The sequence below is a fragment of the Halichoeres trimaculatus genome, unplaced genomic scaffold, assembly GCF_033239565.1.
Source record: "Halichoeres trimaculatus isolate MK-OKI-2021-1 unplaced genomic scaffold, fHalTri1.1 fHalTri1_scaffold_6, whole genome shotgun sequence".
In the NCBI taxonomy this organism is placed as follows: domain Eukaryota; kingdom Metazoa; phylum Chordata; class Actinopteri; order Labriformes; family Labridae; genus Halichoeres; species Halichoeres trimaculatus.
The window spans coordinates 841,821-858,261 of NW_027437184.1; positions in this window are offsets into that span (position 1 = coordinate 841,821).

Genomic DNA, 16,441 nt, shown 5'->3' on the forward strand with positions numbered 1-16,441 from the left:
GGGGCGCCAGCGTCAACACCAGCTGGACTCTGTCCTTCACCCTCCCATCCAACAACAAATCCCTGAAACATCCACTTCCCTCAAAGTGAGAGTGAGAGTTGTTCAAACTGGATGCTGAAGTTGAAGAAAGTGAGCGTCATCCTCAGAAACCTTGAGTTTAATCACCATCTGCTTCCTGCTCCTCACTCAGACTTTGAAGAGTTGTCTCTGACTGATGGAAGAAAAGGGAACACCTGTTTCTGAAATCCACTCCTGGTAAGAAATCATCTTTATTCACTTTCGATTTCAACCTGCTCTTTAAACGCTGTGCTGGTTGTTATCGTCTGTTTCTGATTTCATCCTTCAGTCTGCCCCGACTCTGCTCACATTTCATCCTCATTAAAACGAACAGCTCAGAGGAACTGTGACGTCTGTGTGTACGTTAGCGGCGCTGCCTATAGACGGTGTGTGTTATACAATAAAGCTATGTAAAGAAGAGTGACAGTCAGCATGTGGCCTAGAAATGCAAAGGAAGAAGCAGCTCAGAAATGCATTTGATGCGCTGCATGCTCCATGATCATCCCATCAGCTCTGCTCACAGCTGCACAGAGCTGCTCGGAGCTGCAAGAGAGAGAAAGAGATAATAAATGGATTGCAATGACATGCAATATAGGATTTATGAAACAGGCGACCATTCACTCATCTTCATTACGTCTGAGGGGGGGTGCTGAAGTTACACAGACCTTTATTTATAGCTTCCCAAAGACGGGGCGTGAGCAAAATCCTTCTGTGACACTCAGGCGTCAGGATCGGTCACGCCTCTGAGCCTACAAAAAGTGACACATGGAGTAAAAACATCTTCCCAAGGTTTAGCAGCCGGCGCCGTTATGAAGTGAGGAGAGCACACCGACACACCGTGCGAGCCACTGCCAGCTATTTCCTGTTGATGAGATGTTTCATGCTTCTTTAAGCACAGATTGCAGAATGAGAGTCACGTCGTGTCCTCGGGTGCTGGGGGAAATGATTGTGGCCTTGCAGGCGAAGCTGCCTGCGAGTATGGGATGAATGTGCCAGCGAAGCGTGCCACATTAAGACGCCATGGACCAGGGCGTGCACTTATTCTGCTGCTGATAATGCCCTTTGGTGCAGCGGAGTCAGAGGGAACTGAACGCAGCCACAGCACACCGTGACAGGCGGTGCAGACGCTGAGGAGATGATAGATTTACCCTGAAGGAGAGAGGATCACCGGCTCACCGCCACATGTTGAAGCTTTTTCTCTTCTGCTTCAGTTTTTTAAGCTTAATGACCAACATGACGAGCAGCTGCTGTGGCCCCTGGCCCTTTAAACACCGTTAAATACAATTATTAAAGTACCAGGATGATCTTAACCACACCTACAGCGCTGGGGAAATGTTTTCCTCCTCTCACAGATGTCATCGTTTTTTTTCCATTTGTCAAACTGAAACGTTTCAGATCCTCAAACTAATTTTAACATCAGACATTGAAGGATCTCTAAAAGAAAATCAACAACACTTGAGAAAGTTTTTGACATCTCTCAGTCTGGAAAAAGTCACAGGGACATTTCTAAAGCTTTAGGACTCCAGAGAACCAGGAATAATCCCGCTCTTTTGTCCCCTCTGGGCCTCTATACATGTGTGTCAGTGTCTGTGTCTGCCTTACACCCCTTCCTCTGCCTGGATGTTGATGTTTTGGTTGTGTCAGGATGTTTCTGGTCATAAAGTAAGCGCGGTTACATCAGCCAATCACAGAGCGCCCAGTGCACAAGTGACTTTGTGTGTTGATTAGCGAATAGAAGAAGCTAATCAGAGCAGCTACGATAGCGGATGTAGCACCGAGGAAGAAAAACAACCAAAGTGAAACAAAACTCTGAAAAGATAAAACTTTTTCCTAAATGAGGGTAAAGATTGGCTGAACTTTCAGGAACTTGGGGAGCATTACAGGATGAAAAGCAACGTGACCTAGCTTTCTGCTAACCAGGTATGTGTCAAATACCTGTGATTAGCTCGTGCTAACATGCTAAGTCAGGTGCAGGGCTCTCAAGTCTCTCCTATGTAGAAACCTGATGCAACAGGTGGTTGCTGTGCTAATGAGTGTGTTCACATGACCACGGTCGGAGGCTGTGGGTGTGGGCTGCTGCTGGCACTGAGCCAAGGAGGAGGAGCTTAGTTTGAATGTTGTGTTTACCAACAAACAACCACAATTTCTGCACACCCTACCTTTAACGACCTGCAGGCCTCACTCTCCTCAGTTAAGGTCCGTGTTCATGATGTGACCATAAGACAGGGACTGGGAAAAAATGGCGTCTTTAGGAGGGTTCCAAGGCAAAAACCACCGCTGAGCAAAAAGAACATGTGGACCCGTCTCACATCTGCCAAATTTCAAAGACTTTAGGAAACTATTCTGTGGACTGATGAGACGAAACTTGTTGGAAGGTGTGTCCTGTTGGATCTGGTGAAAAACTCACAGTGAAACACTCAGAAACAGAACATTTTCAGATTTAGGCTGATAAACGGAGCAGGATAAAGACGCCGTCTCAGGGTTCCTCTGTCTGCCTCTCAGAAAATTATTTAACAGACCTAAGCCAAAGTCATTTGCTTTCAAATTGCTTCATATTGATTGATGCGATCCCATCAGACTTCACTCCAGGAGCTCAAATCAGACCTTTGTCGCTGCTCCTGACAGCCAGCTCCAAACCCCAGGACGGGCTGAGCTGCTCGAGCTGCTGCTCGTTTACGATTCAGGTTTGATCAAGTGCTGTTAGAGACAGAGGGAAAAGCTGTTACTGCCAGCTTTAAATGCCAAAAACAAAACAAGAGGGAGGGAAAAGAAAGGTCAAAGCAGAGGAAGTGACATCATGTAGATTAAACATGGAGCTGAAATGTTTTATTCAGATTGTGAAATGTTTTTGCGCATTCATTAATGTTTTTTCAGATTGAGACATGTTTTTGCACATTCATAAATGTTTTTTTTCAGATTGAGAAATGTTTTTTTTCAGATTTTGAAATGTTTTTTAAGATTGTGAAATGTTCTTGTGCATTCAAAAATGTTATTTTCAGATTGTGAAATGTTTTTGCGCATTCATAATTATTTTTTTTTCAGATTGTGAAATGTTTTTGCGCATTCATTAAAGTTTCTTTCAGATTGTGAAATGTTTTTGCGCATTCATATATCTTTTTCCAGACAGTGAAATGTTTTTTTTCTTCAGATTTTAAAATGTTTTTGCACATTCATAATTATTTTTTTTCAGATTGTGAAATGTTTTTGCGCATTCATTAATGTTTCTTTCAGATTGTGAAATGTTTTTGCGCATTCATAAATGTTTTTTTTCAGATTGTGAAATGTTTTTTCAGATTGTGAAATGTTTTTGCGCTTTTATAAATGTTTTTGCACATTCATAAATGTTTTTTTTTTTCAGATAGTGAAATGTTTTTGCGCATTCTGAAATGTTTTTTTGCATTGACCTTCAGGGCCAATGTAATAATGTTACATTGAGGGAGTTGTGATCACACTCACACTGCATCAGAGCTCTCACTGCTGTTAACTTCATGGGTTTGATGTTTTTTCTCCACTCACTCTTTTTTTTGCTCTTTAATGGAAACTGATGAAACTCCCGTATCTTTCCTAGCGTCAGGTCTCCTTCACTTCTCACTCCCCGACTCTGAGGAAAGTCTCTCCAGGCTGCAGATTTCAGTGTATTTATAAACCTAATTCAAAGGCAGCCTGGATTAGCCGCGGTGTTTGCGTCACATTAAGAAACCACTGACTCACCCCTCCCTTTGTTGCCAATTTCGTCTCAACTTTCCTCGCACCGCAGCTTCTTCAGAAACTCTTCTGACGCTGGCCGTCTAGCTCCTTCCTAATTTACTTTTCAATTACCAGCGAGGGAAAAAGCCTCTTGGCTCTGAGGAGGAAACTCTGGTGTGATGTTCCCTCTGAGATTCATTTAGCAGAAGTTCAACCAGCGCTAACGCTGTCAGACACGCTGGTCAGTTGTTGTGGAAGAGCTGCTGATTAAAACCAGCGAGGGGAGCGTAAACGCTGCGCCGCTATCTGTTGGTGCATCTTACTTCTCCCAGACTGGATGTCCTTGTTTGTGAAGGATAAAAATAACGTAGCAGGCAGCTCCTTTGTTGTGACTCTACTGGGGAACTAAACAAACCTTATTTTTGTGATGAATACGATGAAACAGGAGCCGGTGCACTGCTCCTTCAGCTCCACAAGGTTTTCATCTTTTCTAGTGTTTTTCTTCTGTTCTTGTTTTCCCCAAACATTTTGTGGTTTGGGAGTCTTCCAGTGCTATTCCAGTTACTTTTCTCATAAATTTAATTTAGTCTTTTTTTGTAGCTGATGTAAAAACATAAGAAAAGTCGTCTCCATCCTAAGCAGAAAGCGGGGAGCGGCTTCTCATCGGACCAAAAATCTATCTGATTACCATGAAAGAGGCGCCGTGCTCGCTCTGTTTGTTGACCCCTGCATTGTGCAGAGTGTGAGACACAGGGGACTTTGTGTGTGTGTGTGTCACCAGCAGGATAAAGTCGAAGCGGCATCGCTCACGTCGATAGCCTCCCCTGTGTATCGGCCACAGGACCCAGACAATGAGAGGGTGGGCTGGAGGGGGCCGGGGAGGACGGGGCTGTCTGTTCGGGAGCGCTCAGGTCTCAGTGTTATTTGATGAAGATGAAGTGAAGTGTTAAAAATCAATAAGCTGCTCGATACGTCCTCAGAAAGGTTTGACCACCGGGACCCGACCACAGGACTCATTGGGGATGCGAGTTGAATATATTGAGACTTTCAAAGGCTTCGGTCAATTTCAGAGCTGCTCGGGCAACAACCGTCGAGATGACTGATAAACCTGAAAGATACAATCAGACCTGATCCCAGAGTCCAGGGAGGGGGGGCGGGATGACTGAAAAAGATAACTAACAGAGGAAATATCATTCAGCTTTGAGGGGCACGATCATTTTATTAGACCAACGAAAGCTAACGAACGAATCAGGCCAGAAACACACGAGAGGACGAATAAATCTGAGCGGTGAGAAACTGAATTCAACTCCAGCGTAAAACATTTAAAATAATGATGCTTCATTCTCTACAGTGGCTCAAAATTTACGTTGCTGACTGGTCAGACTAGCTCCGGTAGCTAACTGTAGCTAAAGCAAAGGCCACCATATTGTCAGAAGGCCCATTAGTCAGGAAGTCTGTTAAGCCGCGTTTCCACCAAGCAGTCCGGGTCGGTTCGTCTCGGTACGGTGCGCTTTTAGCGGCGTTTCCACAGACTCATCCCGGGACGGATCCCTAAAAACCGAGACGAGCCGTCCCACTTTTTTGGGACCCTTTCGTATGGGTGCCAGACTGAACCGATCCGCTCTCGGGAGGTGGAGCAACACACTGCAGACGGTTGATTGGTCGAAAGAATCCTCACTCACCCCGACAGCGGCTGCATTTCTCCTGGCGGCTCACAGACTTCTCTGAAACGAAGCTTGATTGCACTTTGTAACAGAGAGTTACATGAAAATCACAGAGAGGACGAAATGCTGCACGTCTTCATCCGTGCTCTTTGTTTACTGTGTCGCGTTTTCTTCTTTGTTGGATTTAATCGCGGGGTAAGCTGCTACGGCGTCGCGCTATTGTTTACCAGCTGTGGCTTCCGGCAACCGGCTTACACGCCGCCCACCACGAGAGGGCACAGTTTGCTGTGGAAACGCAAACGGGATGAGACTTTACTGTCCCAAACCGTACTGAACCGACCCGTACTGCTTGGTGGAAACGCAGCTTTAGTTCAAAAATCAGAAAGAGGTCCCTGAGCCTGTTAGTCAGAAATTCAGAACGTTATTGGTCCATTAGTCCATAGACCAGTAAGTCTTTAGACCAGTTAGTCAGAAAACTTGAAGGCCTGTTAATCAGAACATCAGAGGGCGATTTAGTCAGAAAGTCTGTTATTCTAAAGGTCATAAGGAAGTCCCTAGGCCTCAGAAATTCAGAAAGCCCATGAGTCAGAAAATTATAAAGCCTGTTAGTTATTAAATATATTAGTCAAAAGACCTTTATTCAGAAATTACACTTCTCAGAAGGTCTGTTAGTCAGCAAACCCTGATTATAAAATCAGAAGGCTTGGTAGACAGAAATCATAAAGCATGTTAGTCAGTAGGCTCATTAATCAGAAGGCCTTTTATTCACAAAGTCAGAGGTCCAGTTAGTCAGGAATTTCGAAGACCAGTAAGTCAGAAAATCAGAGGGCCAGTTGGTAGCTAGGCCTGTTCGTCAAAAGGCCTGTTAATCAGAAGATCAGAAGACCTGTTAGTCAGAAGGCCCATTAGTCAGAGGGCTTTTGTTCAGAATGCACACTCCCCAGAAGGCTAATGAGTCAGTATACCTGACAGTCAGCCAGTTAGTAACCAGGCCCCTCAGTCAAAGGCCTATTAATCAGAAACTTTAGTAGGCCCATCAGTCAGAGGGCCTGTTATTTAGTTGATTTAGTACCATTAGTCAGAAAAGTAGATTGGATTGAAGAAAATCAACTAAATCCAAACTAATTTTTTGACTAACAAACCTTCTGACCAACAGACTTTCCTGACTAAAGGGCTTCTGAGTCTTCTGGCTAAAAGAAAATACCAAAGTCAATTACTCAGGGACAGACACTTCGCTGGGCGAGCATGTTTCCCTGGAGACTGATTCTGCAAATGTTTGGATGCAGAGATGAGTTTGATACAAACAGGAAGGAGTTTAGAGGCCGTTCAGGAAAGTTTGGCCATGGTTTGTTACCATGGAAATGTCTATGTATACACTGCAAAGCTGGTTCAGAGTTCAGAATTTCTCCATGTGGAGGAAATCCTCAACAAGCTACCTTTGACATACGACACACACAGCTTCCTGGAGATCCCACAGGAGATCAAACTCTGGGAGATTATTCACGAGGTGAAGATGTGATTTTAATTTTTTTTTTACATATTGCCCTGACTCTGCAGCTCCTCCTTTAACGAGCAGAACACACCACGGGGGAAAGGCCTCGTTGATCAGGTCTCTGTGTGACGCCAGGCTGGAGGTACGGCCTCATCACGGAGCCACTGGGCCGTGGCCATGCAGAGTGAATATCGATCTGAGGAGCGGGGACTAGATATGAGATCATAATGGCTTTTCTTCATCTACAGGCTGTAAAACACGGCACCATCAGGCTGGGACACACTCAGGAGACTCCTCTGATCTGTGTGTGTGTGTGTGTGTGTGTGTACTGATGCTACATACATGAAAAACATGGAGTGAGAGGAGCAGCTTCAGAGGAGTCCCCTGACATTTGACGAGGTCTGTGGAGAATCAGCTGCATGGAAAATGAGAGCGTATCTTTAAATCCTGGTGTATCTGATGTATGATCGTTTTAATTGGTTACTGTTGGCTTTTTATCATTTCTCACTTCACTGCGTTCATCTCATCCAATTAACACAGTGAAGAAGTGAAAGACGACCGCTGGGTCCCCATCACAGTCCGTGTTCATCAGTTCAATAACAGATCATAAATTACACTCACCTCGTTTCAAGTTTTATTCTTATATCAGTGTTTGTTATGACCTTCATCAAAAAATAAGATCATCAGCCACTAACAAGACCAGAAAGAGGATCAGACGGGTCACCTGTGGGGATCCAGTGGTTTCTGTATCATCCATCCAGATTAAATCCACATTAAGTCGTTAACTCAATCACCGCTGACGAGCCGTGCAGTTTGTTAATGCAAATTAATCTACACTTTAACTGCACGTTAATGTAATGATAATGTCTTTACAGCATTAAACACTCACTTCACTCTCAGTGTTATTAATCACACAGCTGACGTTTCTGATATGAGCGAGCTGGATGATTCACAGCAGGGGCGGCGTCATGGGTGGGCCCAACGGTGCCAGGCCCACCTCAAACTTTTCTTTGAAAAATACTTTTTTTATCTTTATTTTTTTTTAAATATCACTTTTAAAGAGGAATATTGTAACATTTTGTCACTTTACGTTCATGTTATTGTTTTGCTTTTTGTATTTATTTAGATTTATTTATTTATTTATTATTATTTCATTTTGTTTTGTTTTTTATTTTTATTTCATTGTTGTTTATTGTAGTATATATATATATATATATATATATATATATATATATATATACTTTTTCATATGTATATATAATTTTGCTATCTTGTATTATGCTACTCTGCTCTTTATGTTGTTATGAATCTGAGGATCCCCTCGAAAACTAGATAACTTATCTCAAGGGGTTATTCCTCACAATAAAGAACTGTTAAATAATAATAATTATTAAAGCTGCAAGCAGCGTTAGACGGGTCCTCGGGCTCCTGCCGGTTTTCCCTCCAATGTGTCCGACAAAATAAGAGGAACATTTCGGCGTTGGTTTCATCTGTCTACGACATTCCTAGCCCCAGTTAGGGCTGTTTTGCTGTGCATAGGGTGAAAGTGAGTCTAATGGCTCTGAGAGAATATTATGGGATGTCTGGGAGTCAGTTGATACCATGGCAACGTATCCTCTGCTATGCTGAATGACATCACCTGCTGCATGCTTGGAACTCTAATTAGCGTGACACGAGTGTGACTAGAGGCTGGAGGGAGAGTTTATCAGCCATCTAATGTAAAGAAATCCTCACAGAGTCCACAATTTTACCCCAATCTGTGTCAAAAATATCATATTTGATAGAAGATCTTGTGAGGAATCCATTTTTGGCATTTTTAAAGCTGTACGAGTTATACTTTTTTCTGTAGAAGCACAAATGCATCACAAAACAGATGGAAGAGTGCTGGAAACGGATTTTTTATTTATGAGAAACGTCCGAACTACTTGTCCTGTAGGTCACAATGTTGGCTTAATCTGTGTAAAAATAACATGTTGTTGTAGGGGATTTTGTCAGGAATCCAACCATGTAATTTTTAAAGCTCTATGACTTGTAGTTTTTGGTCTAGAGGCCCAAATGCGGCACTAGTAGAATGTGTGTTTTGACCTGAAATTCGTTCTCCTCATCTGCTAACATGGAGAAATCCTAAATTGGCCAAAAGCGGTCGGCGACTTTGAGGGCTCGCCATTCGAAAACCGGGCCTGAAATAACAACTTCCTGAACAACTTTTGTAGAGCAGGGTCTCATCTGTCATGTGATGGTATTTTCAAGCATGTACCATTTTTGGTTTCAGAGGGTATAATTTCTAAAGAAAGGGTAAAAAAATTTTTTTTTTTATTTTGGGAGGGAAATAGCCGGCTTCCTGTTGGAGATAGGTCCAGTATAGCAGCATATGATTTTTGCGTCTCAATGAGACGAACATTTTGGTGTTGGTTTCATCTCTCTATGACATTCCTAGCCCGAGCTAGGGCCCTTAGCGTGTGCCTAGGTGGCGCTATTGAGCTTATTATGGGATGTTGGGGGTCATGTTTGGTATGAAACGAAAATTTTGGGTGCATAGAACATGTGTGCCAATTTTGGTGAGTTTTTGAATATGTTTAGGGGTTCTAATAAGCGTTCAAAGCGCGTGTGGAATAATAATAAGAAAGAAACGCAGCAGGAACAATAGTGTCCTCCGCCTTCGGCAGAGGGCACCTTCTAGCCCTGCTAGAAGGTGCCCTCTGCTCAGGCCGAGGACCCTAACAATAGATGCCCTGTCTTTGTTAAATGAGCCATGTTTGTCAGTCTTTAGCCTGTTGGTAAAAAAAGTTATGACTCATTCAGCCTCATGTTAAACCGGTAAGACTAGAGGATGATTTTGGGAGAGACTGTACGTTTTGTTTTTTATTTAACTGTGGTTAATGTTGCTGCTCTTACAGCCTGTAATCATGGAAAGTCGAGGTGGGCTCTTTCAACAAAAAGTAACAAAAACTAACGAACGACTCAGGCCAGACTCACACAGGACGAACAAATCTGAAAATTGAGTTCAACTCCAGCGTGAAACATTCAAAATAAATTTGCTTCATTCGTTACACTGGCTCAAAATATACGTTACTGACTGGTCAGACTGGCTCTGGTGGCTAAGTGTAGCTAAAGCGAAGGCTACCTTAATGTCAGAGAGTTCATTAGTCAGGAAGTCAGTTAGTTCAAAAATCAGAAGGCTGATAGTCCGTGAATCAGAAATTCAGAAGACCTGTTAGTCACAAAAACCCATAATTCAGAAGACCTTTATTCAGAAAGTACATTTCTCAGATAGTACGTTAGTCAGCTTACCCTGATGATAAAATCAGAAGGCCTGGTAGACAGAAATTATAAAGCCCGTTAGTCACTAGGCTTATTGGCCAGAAGGCCTTTTAGTCAGAAAACAGCCGCCCAGTTAGTCAGAAAGTCAGATGGCCTGAAAAATACATTTTTCTTTATTTGTTTAAAAAAAAATCAGTTTTAAGAACAATATAATAAAATTTTGTCACTCAACCCTCATTTGTTATTGTTAGAAGCCCTGTGTTTATAAAATAAGCCAAGTTTGTCCGTCTTTAGCCTGTTGGTAAAAAAGTTGTTGCATTAGATCGCCACTCTTTTGCCAATATCATTTACAGCCATTGCCGTCTGACACACTGAAACTGTGTCAATTTTATCAAATATTACAGGATCAAAGTGAACAAATCTGCTTTTAAACATACATAATAGCAGAAATATATCTATATCTATATAATAATAGTTGTTTACTAACTTTTGTGATTTAAGGCCCTCCCAAAACTAAAACCCTGGCTCCATCCATAAATTTACAGAGTGCATAAAACTTCTTCATTCAAAGCTACTTGGCTGAAACCTTGAAAATGAGACGTGATACTTCACCATAAGGTACCAGGGTCAGGTTGGGGCCTCTGACGGGCTGAAACGTGTCCCCGCTGCCCCAGAATTACACATTCAGAGCATGATGTACGAGTCGGGGAGCCTTCAATTAATTTTCCATGCCAGGTAATGTGAAGGTGCCACAGCCCTGCTACACTGAGCAGAACTAAATGAAATAATGCAGACACCATGGTTCATTGCAAAAACCAGGTTCCATATCACCTGCAATTTATTTTGGCTAATCAATCTGACAGAGCGCCACAAGATTAATTCTCCTGGTCTGGATCCTCGGACTCCTTCCTGGTCCACTCCTGCTCTACACTCAGGTAATTAGTCTTTGGATAAAACCAAGGACGAGGGATCATACTGTGGTGCTTATTGGACATTATTACCTCCACATGATGTAGCTGTTATTAAAGTGGAGGGAGTAATCTGGCTGTGCTCTCTGTGTACAGCTTCCTGTCCTATTACCACAGACAGGCCCCTGTGGACCAGGACGACAGGCTCTTGGTGCCCTGCCCGAACAAACAAGAGGGTAACAGGACTTTATTTTTAATGGGCTGTTCCCTTTTTACTGCTGGATATATCTACTGAAGAAATAACAGGAAGGGTGACAGCTTTTTCCTCCTGAAGCAGCAGCTAAGAGTTTGTCTCGTAACATTTCCTGCAAACACTCACAGAGTAAACCGGATCAGGGATAATTGAGACAAACTTCAGGCCCGTTGTGGGAAAATGAAAAAGCTCTGGATTTGATTAAAGTGATGGATGTTTCTGAGCAGAGTAAAACACACACACCTGAGACGGATCACTCCTCCCATTGGTTGATCTGTAGACGTGTTTGGCTGTGACACATCGACATGTTTCCTGTCAATAAACGTCAGGTTCTGTCAAATTTCTGTGTTTGTCATTAAGGTGTTTGTCAGCTGTTTGTTGTGGTTTAACTTTGATACATGGCCCTGAGGCTGTCTATCCACTTTGTTTCAAACGTGTCCAAACGTAGCCAGGTATTTTCATTTCTTTTAAAAACACTCTTGGCCACACGCACCAGTTAAATTCACAGATTAGTGCAGCTTGAAGCACGCCAAACCCAAATGTGTGTCAGTGTTTTTCTGACGTAAAACCCAAACCTCTGTTTCCCAGCGTCTACACAAAACGCTGAAACCAGAGTTTCCCAAATCTTTACTTTGTTGGAGTTTTCATTAAACATTGATGTTAAAAAAAAAAACAGAATCTGGTTCCTTAGGTGACCACATGAGGCTGGCGACAGACGTTTCAGAAACCACGTAAAAGCTGGTTGTTGTAGTAAATAAATATGTCTACGCCTGGTTCATTAAATGATTAAAATCTGAGTAGCTCTCATCCACAGACTGTTAAAATAAAATAATAATAAAAAAGGACATCATCTCACTCAGCTTTAAGTGAGGTTGCCTCAAAAAACTGCTCCCCCTGGTGGCTGGCTGCAGTATAGGTCTAAAACTCTGTCTCCCCAGTCATTCCAGAAAAAATCACTTTATTAAGTCTTTTAGTGAAGTTTGTGGGTCTTTGTCTTTCCTCCCAGCCCACAAAATGTGATATTTAATGACCAAACCTGTTCTTAGTAGAGCTTGTTAATGTAAAATCCTGACCTAAAACCAGCTGTTTGGATTTTGGAGATTTGACGACATCAGTGATTCCCTTTTTTGACCAATCAGGAGCAAGTCTGACCTGATTGGTACCCCCGAACCCCCTCCCCGCCCGCTCCATCACTGCTCTGTTTTTGGCTGTAAACAGCCACATAGCTCCATGCTCAAGCTTCCCATCTCAGAAGAAGACAGACTAAGTGTCTAGAGTTCATTTATCAGGAAATGTTCCAGCTACACTCAGTAAAACTGAGCATGTGTGTGCTAGTCACTTCACGGCCGACTGCTTTTCCAACTTTGGACAGTCCAACAGAGGGCTAGCCAATAGACTGGTCCTGAATCCAGGCGCATTACCAACCATCCTCCAACAAACCTGGGAACCTGGAAATGTGAGTATTTTAAATGCTGTGTGCTGTGGAGCAGATGGAAGAGCTTTTCCTCAGTGTCCCCCCTGTCTCTGTGTTAGCTTCAGGATGCTAACTTTAGCTGCAGTTAGCCTGTTGTTTTAGCCTGTAATGTTACGGTAAAGGAGCTTCTCTGTTTTCTAAACATTGTGCACTCGGAGCTCGTGGCGCCGCTCTCAGTGACGTGGAAGAGCGGGGCGGTATCAGCGGTGGCTCATTTACATATGAAGGCCACGCCCACTAAATCAGAGCGTTCTGAACAGAGGGGCTATGAGAGCCTGGAAACAATGCTGCTGTGCTTGATTTATTGGCTTTTTGGACCAAAACATGTTACTACCATTTCATGAAGACATCAAGGATCCAGATTAAACTGCAGGAAAGGAGCAGGAGATGGGAGCTTTGAGAAATGAGCGAGACAAGAAGAGATTAGACTTAAGACAAAAGAAAAAACACTGATTTTTCTCACTCAGCTCACTCTGATAGCCAAGTTAACTCCACCTCTTAAGTTAAGGAGGAGTCAGAGTTTCCAATATGACAACTGTAGACGACCACTGACTTTAAAACTCTGCTTTGAAAAACAGTGGTTGGTGTCAGTGAGACCACATCCACGCTTTGCTGCCTGTCATTCATGTTTCATGAACTTGATGAATAACTTTGAAACATTTTGGAAAAACACAGCTGTTTTAATGGAGGAGCCTGTTCCTCTAGTCTCTCAAAGAGAAACCACTCACTTGTTCACCTGTGCATCAACTTTAGGAGTGACTCTGCTCAACAACAGATCAATGAGGAGACGCTCAGAAAGAAAAGACTGTACGGAGTCACTTCCACGCCTCGTGGTTATGTTGACGACTGTAGCTGTAAATCTTTAAAGTCAAAGCAAACTTTCCCCAACCTTAAATAAACTGCAGCACAACTTCAGGATCTGATAACTCAGACAGCGCACTTCACCATCAGGTTATTTCTTCTCGACACTTTAAAGATTTTATTATCAAAGATGTGCCAGAAGCTCCTGAGGAAGTGGAGGAGCAGCGTGGCATTTCTCTGCTGTTTGCTATCAGATGTGGCATTTACGTTTGTCTGATGAGTTGTTTTCCTTCTGTTGGGACAGTTTTTGAGTTTGTGCTGAATCAGAGGCGTGTGGTTAAATGGCAGATAAACACACAGGTACGTCAAAGACACCCAGAAGAAAAAGCAGCACCGAGCTTCGATATTTAACTGTGTGATTTAAGGTTCATGGAGACTCTTTGACTGACTGTTGAAATAAAAAAATGCCCATTTCACCAAATCCCATTAAACAATAAAAACTGTGGGTCAGAGGAGATCTGGGGGCAGCCTAATACCTAACTCAGTCTATTATATCATAAAATATCATACAATATAATTTATTATAATATAATAAAATACAATAAAATATAATAATATAATATAATATAATATAATATAATATAATATAATATAATATAACATAATAAATACTTACTGATATTTGATTCTCCCATCCCTTTCTTCTCCATTCTCCTTTTTTAAAGTGATTATTGACATTTAAAATGTTATTCAATTATTTATTTATTTATTTATTTATTTATTTATTTATTTATTTATTTATTTATTTATTTTTATTCATTCATTCATTTATTCATTTATTTAGTTATTTAATTTTTAATGGCTTTCTCTTTTTTTCTGGCACTACTATTAGTTCTTTTAGAACTGAACTTTTGAATATGAACTGATCTTATAATTATTAACAATATTATCTTTATAATTATAATGACTTAAATTATTATTATTATTATTATTATTATTATTATTATTATTATTATTATTATTATTATTATTATTATTATACCATTAATTAAAATATTTTTTATGTATTTTACTTTTTCGGTATTTATTTGTTTTATTTATCATTTTATTGAAATTTTATTTTATTATCATTAACATTATTATTATTATTTAATTTATTATTAGTTTTATTATTATTATTTAATTATCATTTTCATTATTTATTTGACTTTTAATAATATCCCAGTAATATAATTTGTTTTTCTATTTCAACTATCAGCATCAATATCAATATTATCATTTCCAATTACTTAAAAAAATATCTGTCATTACTGTTATTGTTTTATGTCTTGTTTGTTTTTTATTTAATTATTTTATTTATTTATTGTTTTTTTTAAGGTAATATTTGCCATTTTGTTTACTTTTATTTTCACAGCTATCACTGCCATCATCACTTCTTAGCCCATTAGTTTATACGTGTCACTGCTTTGTCTTGTTGCACTATAGAAATAAGAATAAAAATAAGAAGATCTCTCGCAGATTAAGCTGTAAGTCGTCATGAGTTGCTACATCATCTGTGTTTGTCACCATCTGTTCCAACTTTCATCAAATTGTCCTGTTGATAGGAAAATCTTACTTGAACTTCCCACCATCATGTTACACATGATCTGTGCAGGTGTTCACTCAGGTATTATGTTTGTAGGTTCATTTCCCTCCTGTGAAAACTCCTCCTGGTCCACAGAGCCAGCTCTGATGGAGGTCATAATGGCAAAGTGTCACAATTTAAATCAGCGCCTGCTTTATTTATGTCCAATAAAACCTGAATTAATCTCCCTCGTTCCTTCGCTCCTGGTCGGCCGTAAATCAGCTCGGTGCGGCGTCAGGGCTTCGCAGTTATGACCCATTAGCTTTGATTGAAGCGGGCAGTATATTCGTCTTTTATCCCCCGAGCCTCATGCTATCACCAAACACAAACAATGGCATTATTTGAAAGGGGAGAGGCCTCTTTAATTAAATTAATGAGGCTGAGCTTTGAGGGAAAGAGGCCGTAAATAACCAGTCACCTCATCACTCACCTCTATCTCCTCGTTACCATTCTTTGTTTGGTGTTTTAGTCATTTTTGTTTTTCCAAAAGGCCTGAAAAATCATCACAGACCAACAAAAAGTCAACATTCAGCTGTCGAGCAAAGACAAGTCAAAGGGTTGAAAGTTTACAGTGTTGGACTTTGTGGAAATCCCCGTCATGGGGTGTTGTTTGTGTTTTTCTCTCTTTCATTTCATCTCCTTCTCTCTGTGTCGTACGTGTTCAGCAAACACCGTCTGCTGTTCGAAGCTTAAGGAACGTTTAAAAACACGTCAGCAGGCCGCCACCTTGTGTAGCGACCTGTGTCAAAGGTTTGTTTCCTCATGCTCCACTGCCTTAACATCTTACAAGTCACTGAGTCTGTTCCCAGCCTCGCCGCCTCCTCCTTCCCAGAGTTTCAGAGCACTTAAGCAGATGTTTCCTGCCACGGCGAGGAGTGTTCGCCGTCACACCTGTCCCAACGCTCCTGCTGCTCCTTGAAAACAACACGCCGACGAGCAGGAAACGCACCAAACGGGAAGGATCAGGATTCAGAGCAGAAGACTTGAATTAAAGTATTTACCCTCTCTGATGTCGCTGCCGTGCCGATCCAAGCAGCGTCTAACTGAAGCCGTTTGTCAGCTCGGCGTTGCCGGGGAATATCTCAGGGGGAGAGCTGCATTTCTTTGTTTTCCTTTGGCCCAATTACAATGACGGATGCCGATCGAAGCTGAGGGCAGGGATTTCGACAGAGCTTAAGAAGCAATTAAGGGTGTGACCGAGGAAGGAGGAAACACAGCGA